General features: G+C 43.4%; 1 long non-coding RNA gene across 1 annotated transcript in view; it reads left to right on the forward strand.

The window, feature by feature from the left end:
- The first annotated feature begins 6,101 nt into the window (after positions 1–6,101).
- Positions 6,102–12,886, forward strand: part of LOC128313511 (uncharacterized) — an 83,174-nt gene continuing 76,389 nt past the window's right edge. Inside the window, exon 1 of the long non-coding RNA XR_008294337.1 lies at positions 6,102–6,218. This is a non-coding gene — a long non-coding RNA (uncharacterized LOC128313511). The remainder of the gene's footprint in view (positions 6,219–12,886) is intronic.

Genomic DNA, 12,886 nt, shown 5'->3' on the forward strand with positions numbered 1-12,886 from the left:
ATATGCAAAATCTCATCAGAATTGTTACTGGTGATAGTGATACTGCTTTGGAGGAGAGAGAGATCTGGAAGGAAGTCGGCGGCGGCCGGGGGGGTGGGGTGCTGCAGAGATAATAATGAACTTTTTGTAGTAGTTTCTAGTTCATCTTGCAGTTTCGTATATTATGTTTGATTTTCTCTACCAGCCTGAGGGGTTTATGTTGTTCATATTCATATTATTATTATTTAATTTTTTAAACATTTATTTATTTCTGAGAGACAGAGACAGAGCACGGGTGGGGGAGGGGCAGAGAGAGAGGGAGACACAGAATCTGAAGCAGGCTCCAGGCTCTGAGCTGTCAGCACAGAGCCCAACGTGGGGCTTGAACCCACAAACCATGAAATCGTGACCTGAGTTGAAGTCGGACACTTAACCTACTGAGCCACGAGCTTCCAAGGCCCAGTGAAGGAGTTGGGACATTGTTCTGAGATCACTGGGGGATCTTTTGATGTTCTGAGCAGCACAGTGAACATATATATGTAAAGATATTTGATGATGCTTCTAGAACTGATGGTAGGATATAATGGAGAGGGGAGAACCCAGGGGAGCCCAGAACCATTTAGCAACTATTTAAAAAACCTTGCTGCAAAACTCGCTGAGATGATTACACAGACTCAGAGCCTGCGGGCAGGCAGTTAGAGAGTTAGCATTATCCCCTGGATGGCCCTACAAACTCAGATCTGTGTGAAAACTCTCCACAGCCCTGGAAGGCTGGCCTTCACAATGGTCGTGCCCTGCTGTCTCTGAGTCCATCCTGCAGATCCAAGGAGAAGAAGATTAATGTGGATCAAACTTTTTCCGCCTCACTGTACCATTTAGGTATAGCGAGAAAAGAAAATGTTTAAACCTTGGAGATGAAAAGACCTCTATGTGCCATAGGCTTATTGTTTTGAGTCTTAACCCCGCATTGTATCAGTACGTTAAAATCTACTTGTGTTGAATACAAAAATAATCATGGTGTGAAATAAGGAGGGCCTTGATTAAGTGAGATAGAATGAGATTTAAAGGGAGAGAGAGGGGCGCCTGGGACGCTCACTTGATTGAGCGTCTGACCTCGGCTCCGGTCATGATCTCACGGTTTGTGAGTTTGAGCCACGCATCGGGCTCCGTGCTGACAGCTCAGAGCCTGGAGCCTGCTTCAGATTCTGTGTCTCTGTCTCTTTCTGCCCCTTCCCTGCTCATGCTCTGTCTCTGTCTCTCTCTCTCTGAAAAGTAAATAAACATTAAAAATAAATAGATAGATAGATAGATAGATAGATAGATAGATAAAAAGAAAGAGAAAACCCAAGGGATACCCTGAAGGTAGCATCCATGGGACTTAGATGGCTTCCAGGTTTGACCGCCTTTCATCTAGCCCTCATTTCAGCCTGGGAATCTAGGGGCATGACCCCAGCCCCAAGGAAGTACAGGAGAGAAAGAGGAGTTTAGATTTTCAACATATTGAACTTGAGATGACAGGATGGAGGGACAAGTGTTCAAAGTTTAAAGAAGTCAAGGCTGAAGACCATAGGTCTATGGGGAAGGGGACTTTTTGGGGGGAGGGGAGCTGTCACCTGTATGGGGCAACACTTGAACTCATTAAGGAGGTTAAGCTCTCTCAGAAGAAGGCTGCATGTTTAGGAGGTGAGAGGAGGGAACGCAGAGTGGGGAGGAAAGGTCATTCTGCGGGTGGGCAAATACCTGAGTGAGGTTTCGTTGGAGCCAAAGGGAACCAATGGGTTTGCATTTTACTTCTGCCAGTTAGTGACTGTGGCAAGTCACATCACCCCTTTTACCAACTGTGCTGTTTTCCCTTCAGCTGCAAAAGCATATGGATAATTCTGTTTCTGCCTAAGCAATGTGGACGGTGTGGGGGATCAAACAAAATACCGTCATTTCCATCTTGATCTGGGTGTCTCTGCACGCAGCCTGTTTCTAGCTCATGCCAAACACTATGTTTCCATCTGCATCATCCTTGATATAGACCACAGCAAATAATCCGTCAGCACCAAAAACCCAAGAGAGCAACATGGACTTTATTAAAGATTTTGTGGTGGGAAGACGTGGAAGAGGGTTATATTACACTCCCTAGAGTTAAGTATTCAAAGTGTGCATCAGAAATGTCAGGTCTACAAACTCCATTTTCCTTCACAAGGATGCTGGTGGTTTATTTCCTTTCCTCCCCGGAGTGTCTCCCCCAACTCTTCCTGGTACTCAGCTCTGTTATGGGAGCCCTTCAGCTCTGCCATTCCTATTCAGCTGATTACTCAACAAAATAAAAGTCCTCAAGTAAAGAAGACTACTTTTGGCTTTAGTAAGTGGGGTGACCGCCTATTTTTACACTCATATGCCCTTTTGGGGGTCTCATCTTTATCCCACTGCTACCGCCTGCCATAGTCCATAGCTCACACAACCACACCATCATCCCATCTCTCCCAGACCTGAGAGGAGATCTGTGAACAAGGGCTTTCTCCATTCTTGTGACAAAATCGTTTTGTGAACTCGAAAGCAAAGGGAACTTTATTATTAGAGTCAGAACAAGTCAAGGGCGGTGATATTTTCAAGAGAGAGGGTCTAATGGAGACCACTATAGAGAAGCCAGAGAAAAAGAAGACTGAAAAGGGCATTGCATTGGTCAGGGAGGTGATCTTGACATTAATGTCAGCAGGATGGTGGGGGTGGAAGCTTTGATGGCAAAGGATTAAGGAGTGAGCAGGTGTCAAGGAGGAGGGAAACGTTTTCCTGATTTTCCTAGGAGCAAATCTCTCCACCAATCAGTATGCAAGATGCATTCAGAGGAAGCATAGATTTGGATGGTGCAAGAAAGAGAGAGGCAGTAGCAGGGCCAAATAGAGAGGACTAGGAAATAAGTGTGACCAAGGTCATTCCTCAGAGGGCTACTTGAGAAGAAAGGGCAATTAATTGTGCTGGTAGCGGGATCATACCTTACCCCTCACAGCCATGTAAGAGCTTATGTAACAGTTGAAATTTCAGCAAGCAGCAGGAAGTTCCCTAGCCAGGGACAGAAATTTCTGGGTGAAAGTCATAGGACAGGTACATTACTGAGTGACACTAATTCATATTTGCATTGCCTAATTAAAGATTTGGGTGAGAATATTAGATCCCAGAACCAGAGTTGGGGGGGGGGGGGCGCTGGAATATTATCTAATCTAATTCTGACCGTACAGAATCAGAAATTGAGGTTCCAGACAAATTGCCTAATTAATGCTACAGGTGGAAACAGACTCCCTTCCTGTTCTACTTTCAAACCCAAGAGACCTAATTCAGAACTTGTTCAAATGCAACATATCCCCTTCTTCACTGCTGGCATTCATACATAGGAATTTTGCAAAGCACAGTTGATAGGGGATTATCAAAAGAATCATTTAAATAGATTCTCCTTAAATCTCAATGAGGAGATAGATCGATCAGCTTTACACGTTGGAAAACCGAGGCCTGGCAAGGTTGAGCGGCTAGTCACACAGCTAGTAAGTGGCAGAGGGGCACTAGAACAAACATCTTTGACTCCAAGTCTGGTTTGTGTTTTTGCTCAAGGCAGCTGCTTTTGGCTTTGCAAGATCCTGTAAGACACTAACGCTCTCAGAATTATACACGCTTCGCGGAATTACACACAAACCAGGCAACCCTCTCTGAAACAACATGGGAGAGATTGTGTGGATGGTCTGGGAACACTGTGTTCAAAGAAGAAATCCTACTGGCCAGGTCTGCTCTGTAAACTGGAGACTTCCCTGCTTGGCCTCATAATCTGGACTGATGCCCTGCCAGCAGTAGGGTCTCCCGTCATTTGCGTGTCATTTTTGTCTGTTAGTTGTGGTTTGGTTATTTTGGTTGCTTAAAGCCCCATTAGAACTAGGAACAGTATGAGCGATTACTTTTAATTACTACTGTTGGGGGGCGCCTGGGTGGCTCACTCGGTTGAGTGTCCGACTTTGGCTCAGATCATGATCTCATGGTTCGTGAGTTTGAGCCCCACATCAGGCTCTGTGCTGATAACTCAGAGCTTGGAGCCTGCTTCGGATTCTGTGTCTCTGTCCCTTTGTGCCCCCCACTCCCTGCTTGTGCTCTGTCTCTCTCTCTGTCTAAAGTAAATACACATTAAATTTTTTTTTTTAATTACTACTGTTGGGATCTTAAATGATGTATTCTAAAATACGTGTATTCTTTGCCAGACATAGCCAAAATGTATATTCATGTTGTTAAGATCTGCATGCAATGTAGTAATTAAGAATGGGCCTTGAGAGTCACAATGCTGAGGTTCAGATCCTGATTTCATAATTTAAACTGAATTTGGGGCAAGTTATTTAACTTTTCTGAGCTTGTTTCTTTATCTGTAAAATGGGGATAATAACAAAACCTAACTCATGGGGTTCTTATGATGGTTACGTTAATGAATGCACGGCAGGGTATTATTTGGAAGTGATTCCATAGTTTGGGAAAGGGAAGAGTAGGCAGGGCCATGTCAGCAGGACAGCCTGAGATTTAGAAACCAGGAGCTTTCTCTAGAGCTTTCTCTGTCAGTGCCGGGGGCTCTGGAAGCCAGGACAATGCCATCTTTGTTGTTATTTCCTGTCTCTTATGTTGCTGTTTGGTGAAGCTCACCAGATGACCACACCCTGACCATTGTCCATCCAGTCCTCCCACCCTACCAGATGCGTTTAGCCAATTTCCTGTTCAGATGGCGAAGAACACTCTTAAGTCAACAGCACCCCTCCTCCCCGAAACACACACTCATACACACAACAATAAGAAAAAACATGCAAGATGGAGCCTGGATACTGGAAAGCAGCATGACCAACTATCCTAGTTTGTGTGGGATTGAAGAAGTTCCTGAGACTTTCAGTTTTAAGGTCAGTACAGTCCTGGGTAAATCCAGATAAGTTCATCACCCTACCTGAAAGGTTGTTGGGGGGGTATGATGGCAAAGCCCTCGAACCTGTCTGAGATGGGGCTACCTAGAACCAGCTTGCGATCTCCCACCATGCCAGGATGGTGACGGAATTCATACCTGGAATTGCTAATTTTGAGGCTGTCATGCACAGAACCAGCAACATAGTGAGCATACACTCATTCAATCATTTATTCAACAAACATTCATTGAGCACCTACCATGCGCTGGATTTTAAGTGCTGGAGAACAAAATAGGCAAAGTCTCGGGATGCCTGCGTGGCTCAGTCGGTTAAGTGTCCAACTTCAGCTCAGGTCATGATCTCACAGTTTGTGAGTTCCAGACCCGCATCAGTCTCTGTGCTGACAGCTCAAAGCCTAGAGCCTGCTGGGATTGTGTCTCCCTCTTTCTCTGTCCCTCTCCAGCTCGTACTCTCTCTCTGTGTCTCTCAAAAATTAATAAACATTAAAAAAAATTTTTTTTAAATAGGCAAAGTCTCTGCCTTCCTGTAAATTCTTTTCCAGTGTGTATGCATTGTTGTCTAGGGACAGACAATAAACAAACACCTGATGTCAATTAGCGATGAATGCTCCGAAGGAAAGGCAAAGCAGGATCAGGAAATAGCGGTTGTGTGGTGTCTAAACTGATAAATCAGGGAAAGTTTCTCTGAAGAGGTGATCTTTGAATAGACGCGAAGTGAAGGAGCGAGCCATTAGAAGGCCCTGGGAGGTGAGTGTGCCTGCACAGGAAGGGAAAAAAGGCCAGTAGGGCAGGGGCAAAGGGAGCCAGGGAAATAGTAGCAGGGAATGAAGTGGCACAGGTGGCCAGGGGCCAGATGGTTTAGAGCCTTGCAAACTAAGGTAAGGACTTCGGGTTTTAAATGTCAGCTGTCATTATAATGGCAGCTTTGTTCTTTTTTATTGCATGCTGAGTGTGCGCCCTAGCAGCAGCTCTGCTTCATTCAGTCCAACGGAAAGAATTTGGCTCCTGAAGATACTGTTCCGGCCATTGAGGATAAAAAGCTGGTTCTCCGTTTATACTCCAGTTGGGGTTTGGAGAGGGAGAAGTGGGTCACAGCTCTGAAAATGCGGGAAAACTCACCTGCCCTGCGTGGGCTTCGGTGACGCGCCGTGAAACTCCTGGAAATAAACAGTTTGAATTTCCCACAGAGGGGAGGGGCCACTTCCGGTGCGCCCCAGGGCATCATGGGAGGAGTCGGTGGAGGGAAGAAAAGGCCGGAAGTGGCCCGCCGCCATTGTTCGGACCGAGCTGAGGCGAGGGCGCGGCGTTGCCGGTGAGTGAGCATGCGGGGTTTGTGAGGGAGGAGCGCCTCGCGCGTCCTCAGGACCTATTCGCGCTGGCGATGACAGAGAATAGCCGCACGAGGCCGGGTGGTGGCGCGGGGATGAAACTGGGCTTGGGGCGCGAACTTGAAGGCGGGGCCGTTAGAACCTTCTGGAAAATTCTTGAGTCCCGCACATTGCACAGGGCGCAGGGTTCAGTCGAATATACCTGTCATGCACGTCATGCCCCCCCCCCCCCCCCCCCCCGGTTTGCGTTGCGCGCCGTGGGATTCAACGGCATTGTTTTCCAGAATCCCGAGGAGGAGGACTGTGTTGCCCAAAAGGCACCACCTTTCCCGCCCACGCTCGTCACGCGGGTGTGTCACGCTGTGAGCCCTTGTCCTTTGAACCTCTGACTCTAGTAGCTCCGTTTCCCCGGAGCGAGCCGTGAACCCCGGTTTCTGGGTGAACCCGTGGAGGTCAGGCCGCCTGGGCCGAGAAGAGCCCTGCGTTGGGCGCTGTCCCCAAGGGGACTGTTTTTCTCCTTGGACACCGCGCGGGCTCTGTTTTCCCTTGTGGGCTCCGGAAGCGGCCTCTTGGTGGCCCTCAGGGGCAGGAGGGAGGAATCAGGCTGGTAAATCCCATCCCTTAAGCAGAGGTTCTTTCCATCTGCCCACAGCCGAGTCCTCGGCTTCCCACTTCGGAAAAAATGTGACCGATGAGGTCCGCCGTGAAGGTGGCCGGGGACACTGGTATGTGTGACATGTGCCCGGACCTCTGCCACGGCCAGGAGGCCGAGTTTACCGTTTGCTCCCTGACAGCTGCGGTGTCAGCCCCGGAATGTTAATCCGGCCCGAAAGCTTGTGTGACAGGGAGCAGCTCCGAGCAGCTGTGCTAACGGTCTCATCCGTCACATAACCCCGTCCTCTTCACCTTGCTGTTGTCCGTTGTGGCCTCGTCTTGGCTGAGAAGTGGGTAGGAAATCTCCTTAAGGAGCAGGTGTTATTTACTCACTTATTTAAAAAAATGCGAGCTTTAAAAAAAAAAAATTCCAAAAGTAGTGTTTGCATTCTAGAAAGACTGACAAATATAATCAAACACGGAAGGGGAATTTTAAATCACTCCTAAAATTTTGGGGGCGCCTGGGTGGCTCAGTCGGTTAAGCGTCTGACTTCGGCTCAGGTCACGATCTCAAGGTCGGTGGGTTCGAGACCCCGCGTGGGGCTCTGTGCTGACAGCTCAGAGCCTGGAGGCTGCTTCGGATTCCGTGTCTCCCTCTCTGTCTCTCTCTGCCCCTCCCCCACTCATGCTCTGTCTGTCTCTCTCTCTCTCTCAAAAATGAATTCGCACCCCCCAAAAATTAAAATTTTAGCATAGGGCTGGTTTATCTAAAATTTGGCCTAAATCCTTTTACACTTTCCCCCCATGTTTGTAAACATCTGCACATTTTTTTTTTTTTTTTTTTGAAGTAGGTTTCTGCCCAGTGCAGGGGTCCAATGTGGAGCTTGAACTCACCACCCTGAGGTCAAGACCAGAGCTGAGATCATGAGTCTGAGGCTTATCCACCCAGGCACGCCCACATACACAATATTTTTAAGCACATGCACAACTGGGATATGATCCTGAAAGCATGATTCTGTGTCCTGCCTTTAAAATTTAAGAGATGATGAAAAACTTCTCATGGTGCTAACTCTTCTTCCACATCATGATTTTTTTAAAAAGTTTATTTATTTGTTTTGAGAGAGGGAGAGCACCCGTGAGAGAGAGAATCCCAAGCAGGCTCCTTGCTATCAGTGCAGAGCCAGATGCAGGGCTTGGACTCAGGAACATGAGATCATGACCTGAGCAGAAATCAAGAGTTGAACACTTATTTGACTGAGCCACCCAGGCGCCCCCACCCCCCCATCATGATTACTTAGCATTCCATCCTGTGAAGGTACCATAACTTACCCAGTTTTCTATTGACAATTTAGGTGCTCTAATTTTTTGTGCCTTGAAATATCCTAGTAAGCGTATGTCCACATAAATGTTTTTATGCATATCTTTAATTATGAAATTTAGAAAATAGACTTTGTGGTCAAAGGCTATAGATGTTTTAAGGTTTGCAATAGTGCAGTCCCTGGTATTGCAGTCTCCATAACAATGATATTTTGTAGGAAAACAAAAAGTATTCGTTAATGATTGTGCTGATACCAAATGTTGTAAATATGCAATAATTAAGGCAACAACCTGATTGCAAAATAAGATGACAGATCTTGCCAAAATTGCAGAATTTAATGAAATTGATGGAAGTAGTATTAGAAATCTGCTTGAATTTTGGAAAGTATGGATGCAGCAGCAGTGAACTAGTTAACAAGTGAAGAACTGAAAATAGTGAAGCTGATCCCGTGTTTCACGAGAACTGAGTTCAGAATCAAAGGATTAGGAAGGCCCTTAAAAATAATGAAGCCATTACACATTTTTTGCAAAAAATGAGACATTCTTTATGATTTGCATTGCAAAACTTTAACCTAATGGATGCCATACATAGTGTGTAAGACTGGGAACTTTCCCTTTTCTCCCCACTCCTTTGTTGATTCCTTCTTTATTCTAAGAATTAGCAGAGAGTTGCAATTACAAGCTAAATCTGGTGAAATATAATAGAAAATAAACTTACTTCAGTAATTTTTGTTTTATTTTATTTTTTTAATTTTTATTTGTTTTTGAGAGAGAAAGAGAGAGGGAGGGAGTGCACACAAGTAGGGGGAAGGTCAGAGAGGGAGACACAGAATCCAAAGCAGGCTCCAGGCTCTGAGGTGTCAGCACAAAACTGGATGCGGGGCTCAAACTCACAAACCCTGAGCTCATGACCTCAGCTGAAGTCAGACACTCAACCAACTAAGCCACCCAGGTGCCCCAAGTTTGGTTTTATTTTTAAGGCAAAATCCCAATCAGATTCTTTCCCCAGAATTTACTATGCAGTTTTGGACTTCATTTTAATTTAGATTCACTTTAAAAGGGTTGTTTTCCCAGATGACATGTTTGTCTATATAGAAAATTGCAAGGAATTTATAAAAAACTTCCAGACTACTAAGTGCGTTCAGTAGGGTTTCATACAAAAATCAGTTGTATTTCTATATGCTATGTGCTAGTAACGAACATATGGATATCAAAATTAAAAATATAATACCATTTACAATTGCTTAAAAGCAAAAAGAAAGGAGGGCCTCCTTGGTGGCTCAGTTAAGCATCTGACTTCACTCAGGTCACGATCTCACAGTTTCATGGGTTTGAACCCTGTGTTGGGCTCTGTGCCGACCACTCAGAGCCTGGAGTCTGCTTTGGATTTTGTGTCTCCCCCTCTCTCTCTGCCCCTCCCCTGTGCGCTCTCTCTCTCTCAAAAATAAATAAAGATTAAAAAATTTTTTTAAAAAGAGAAAAATTAAGAAAAAATAAAGGAAAAGAAAAATTTAGGTGTGAATCTAACAAAACATGTCTAGAACTCTATATGCCAAAAACTACAAAACCACTGATGAAAGAAATCATGGATCTAGATAAATGGAGAGATATACTAACTTCATGAGTTGGAAGAATCAACAGAGTATGTTAATTCTCCCCAAAGTGATAAACAGATTTAATACATTTGCTATCAAAAATTCTAACTGTGGCTTTAAAGTTTGACATACAGTATTCTAATTATCTTACCAAAGCACTGTAATTGTAGTATGTCCCTCAATGAAAAATTATAAACAGCTTTATGGAGGTATAATGACATATTACATACAGCACGTATTTAGAGTGTATTGACATGTGCCTATGCTCTGATGCCATCATCTGAGTCAAGACAATGAACATGTCTGTCATCCTGAAAAGTTTCCTTCTGCTCCTTTGTAATTCCCCCTGGTGACCACTGGTCAGCTTTCAATAACTACAGATTAATTTTTATTTTCTAGAATTTTATATAAATGGAATAATAGAGTTTATAATTTTTGGGGGGGTTGTCTTCTTTACTAAGCATAATTAGTTGAAGAATCATCCACTTTTTCGTATGTTAACAATTTATTTCTTTTCATTGCTGAGTAACGTTCCATTGTATGGATTTACCCCAGTTCATTTCTCCATTCACTTGTTCATGGACTTCTGGGTTGTTCCCATTTTGGGGTTATTACAAATAAATATATTATGGATATTTCTTTTGGGTAAATAACTAGGTGTGTAATGAGTAGAACAAATGGATTATTTCTAAACTTTTGAAGAAGCTGCCAAACTATTTTTTTTTAATTTTTATTTATTTGTTTTTTAAGAGGGAGAGAGTGCAAGTAGGGGAGAGGGGCAGAGTGGGAGAGAGGGGGGGGGGGGGGGAGAGAGAGAGAGAGAGAGAGAGAGAGAATCCTAAGGAGGGTCCACTCTCAGTGTGGAGCCCAACTCAGGGCTTGATTCTGTGACGTGGGTATCATGACGTGAGCCAAAATCAAGAGTCGATGTTCAACTGACTGAGCCACCCAGGCACTGTTGCCAAACTATTTTTTTTAAATTAAATTTAGGTTAGTTAACATGTAGCAGTCTTGGTTTTAGGAGTAGAATTTAGTGATTTATCACTTACATATAGCACCCAGTGCTCATCCTAACAAGTGCCCTCCTTAATGCCCATCCCCCATTTAGCCACCCACCCCCTCATCCACCTCCCTCCATCAACCCTCAGTTTTTTTCTGTGACATTAAACGTCTCTGTGGTTTGTTTCCCTCTCTTCTCTCTGCCTCCCCCTCCCCATATGTTCATCTGTTTTGTTTATTAAATTCCACATATGGGTGAAATCATATGGGTAGGGGAGGACAGAGAAGGGTGGGGAGACACAGGATCCGAAGAGGGCTCCTCATTGACAGCAGAGAGCCTGACACAGGGCTCGAACTCATGAACCATATACCACATCTTCTTTATCCGTTCATCAGTTGATGGACATTTGGGCTCTCTTCTTAGGGCCAAACTATTTTCTGAAGTGATTATGTCATTTAACATTACCACTAATGGATGTGAAAGGTCCAGTTCTTGGCTAACACTTGAACTTTTAGCCATTGTAATAGGTGTGTAGTGGTATCTCATTATGTTTTCATTGTTATTTACCCAATGACTCAGTGTGTTTAAATTTTTTTTCATGTGCCTTTTTGTCATCTGTATATCATCTTTGATGAAATAAATTATTTATTTGTTAATTGACGTATAGTTGGTATATAGTATTATAGTAGCTTCAGGTGTACAACATACTGTTCCAACATTTATATATGGTACTAAATGCTCATGATGGTAAGTATAGTCACCATCTGTAACCATACAAAGTTATTACAATGTTATTGACTTTATTCCCTGTACCATACTTTACATCCTTGGTGTTTAACTTAATAACTGCAAGTTTGTACCCCTTAATCCCCTTCAGCTGTTTCACCCATCTCCCCTCTCCTGCTTTCCCCTTTGCAGCCACAGTTTGTTTTCTGTATTTAGGAGACTGTTTCTGTTTTGTTTGTTCATTTATTTTGTTTTTTTGGATTCCACAAATAAATGAAATCATTTGGTATTTGTCTTCCTCTGTCTCACTAATTTAACTTAGCATAATGACCTTGTAGGTCTATCCATGTTGTAGATGGCAAGATTTCATTCTTTTTTGTGCCTGAGTAATGGTCCATTGTATACAATATATATATCCACACACGTATATATACATATTTGTGTGTGTGTGTATCACATCTTTTTTATTCATCTACGAGAGGACACTTAGGTTGCTTCCATGTTTTGGCTATTGTAAATAATGGTGTGCTGAACATAGGGGATGCATATGTCTTATAACTTTAGTGCTTCCATTTTTTTTTTTTTTTTTGGTAAAAACCCAGAAGTGGAATTGCTGGATCATATGGTATAGTTCTATTTAAAAATTTTTGAGGAACCTCCATATTGTTTCCATGGTGGCTGCACCAATTTACATTCCCACTACCAGTGCACGAGGGTTCCCTTTTTTCCACATCCTCTCCAGCCCTTGTTTCTTGCCTGTCATTCTGACAGGTAAATATTAATAGAATGTTTATTAAATCTTTTGCCTCTTTAGAAATTGGGTGATCTGTTTTCTTTTTATTGAATTTTTAGACTTCTTTAAACTTCTGGATACAAGGCATTTATCAGGGATATAATTTGCAAATACTTTCCAGTCTGTGGCTTATCTTTTTTTTCTATTTATTTATGATTTTATTTTTATTTTGTTATTTGATTTGATTTGATTTGATTTTACTTTTTGAGAGAGAGAGACAGAGACAGAGTACGAGCAGGGGAGGGGCAGAGAGAGGGGGAGACACCAGGCTCCAAGCTGTCAGCACAGAGCCCGACGCGGGCTCGAACTCACAGACCGTGAGATCATGACCTGAGCCCAAGTTGGACACTTAACCGACTGAGCCACGCAGGCACCCCTTCATTCTCTTTAAAACATGTTTTCAAAGAGCAAAAACTACATTTTGATGAAGTACACTTTTTTTTTTTTCATGGCTTGTACTTTTGGTGTTGTAACTAAGAATTGTTTGCCTAAGCCAGGGTCACAAAGCTTTACTGTTATGTTTATTTCTGGAAGTTTTTGTGATTGTAGTGTTGGGTTTCTCCTTGATCCAAAATTTTCTTGAAGAAAATTTATTTGGATTTTTTTTAAATTTTAAACTTTTTTAGT

This window comes from Acinonyx jubatus, chromosome E1 (assembly GCF_027475565.1).
Source record: "Acinonyx jubatus isolate Ajub_Pintada_27869175 chromosome E1, VMU_Ajub_asm_v1.0, whole genome shotgun sequence".
Lineage (NCBI taxonomy): Eukaryota > Metazoa > Chordata > Mammalia > Carnivora > Felidae > Acinonyx > Acinonyx jubatus.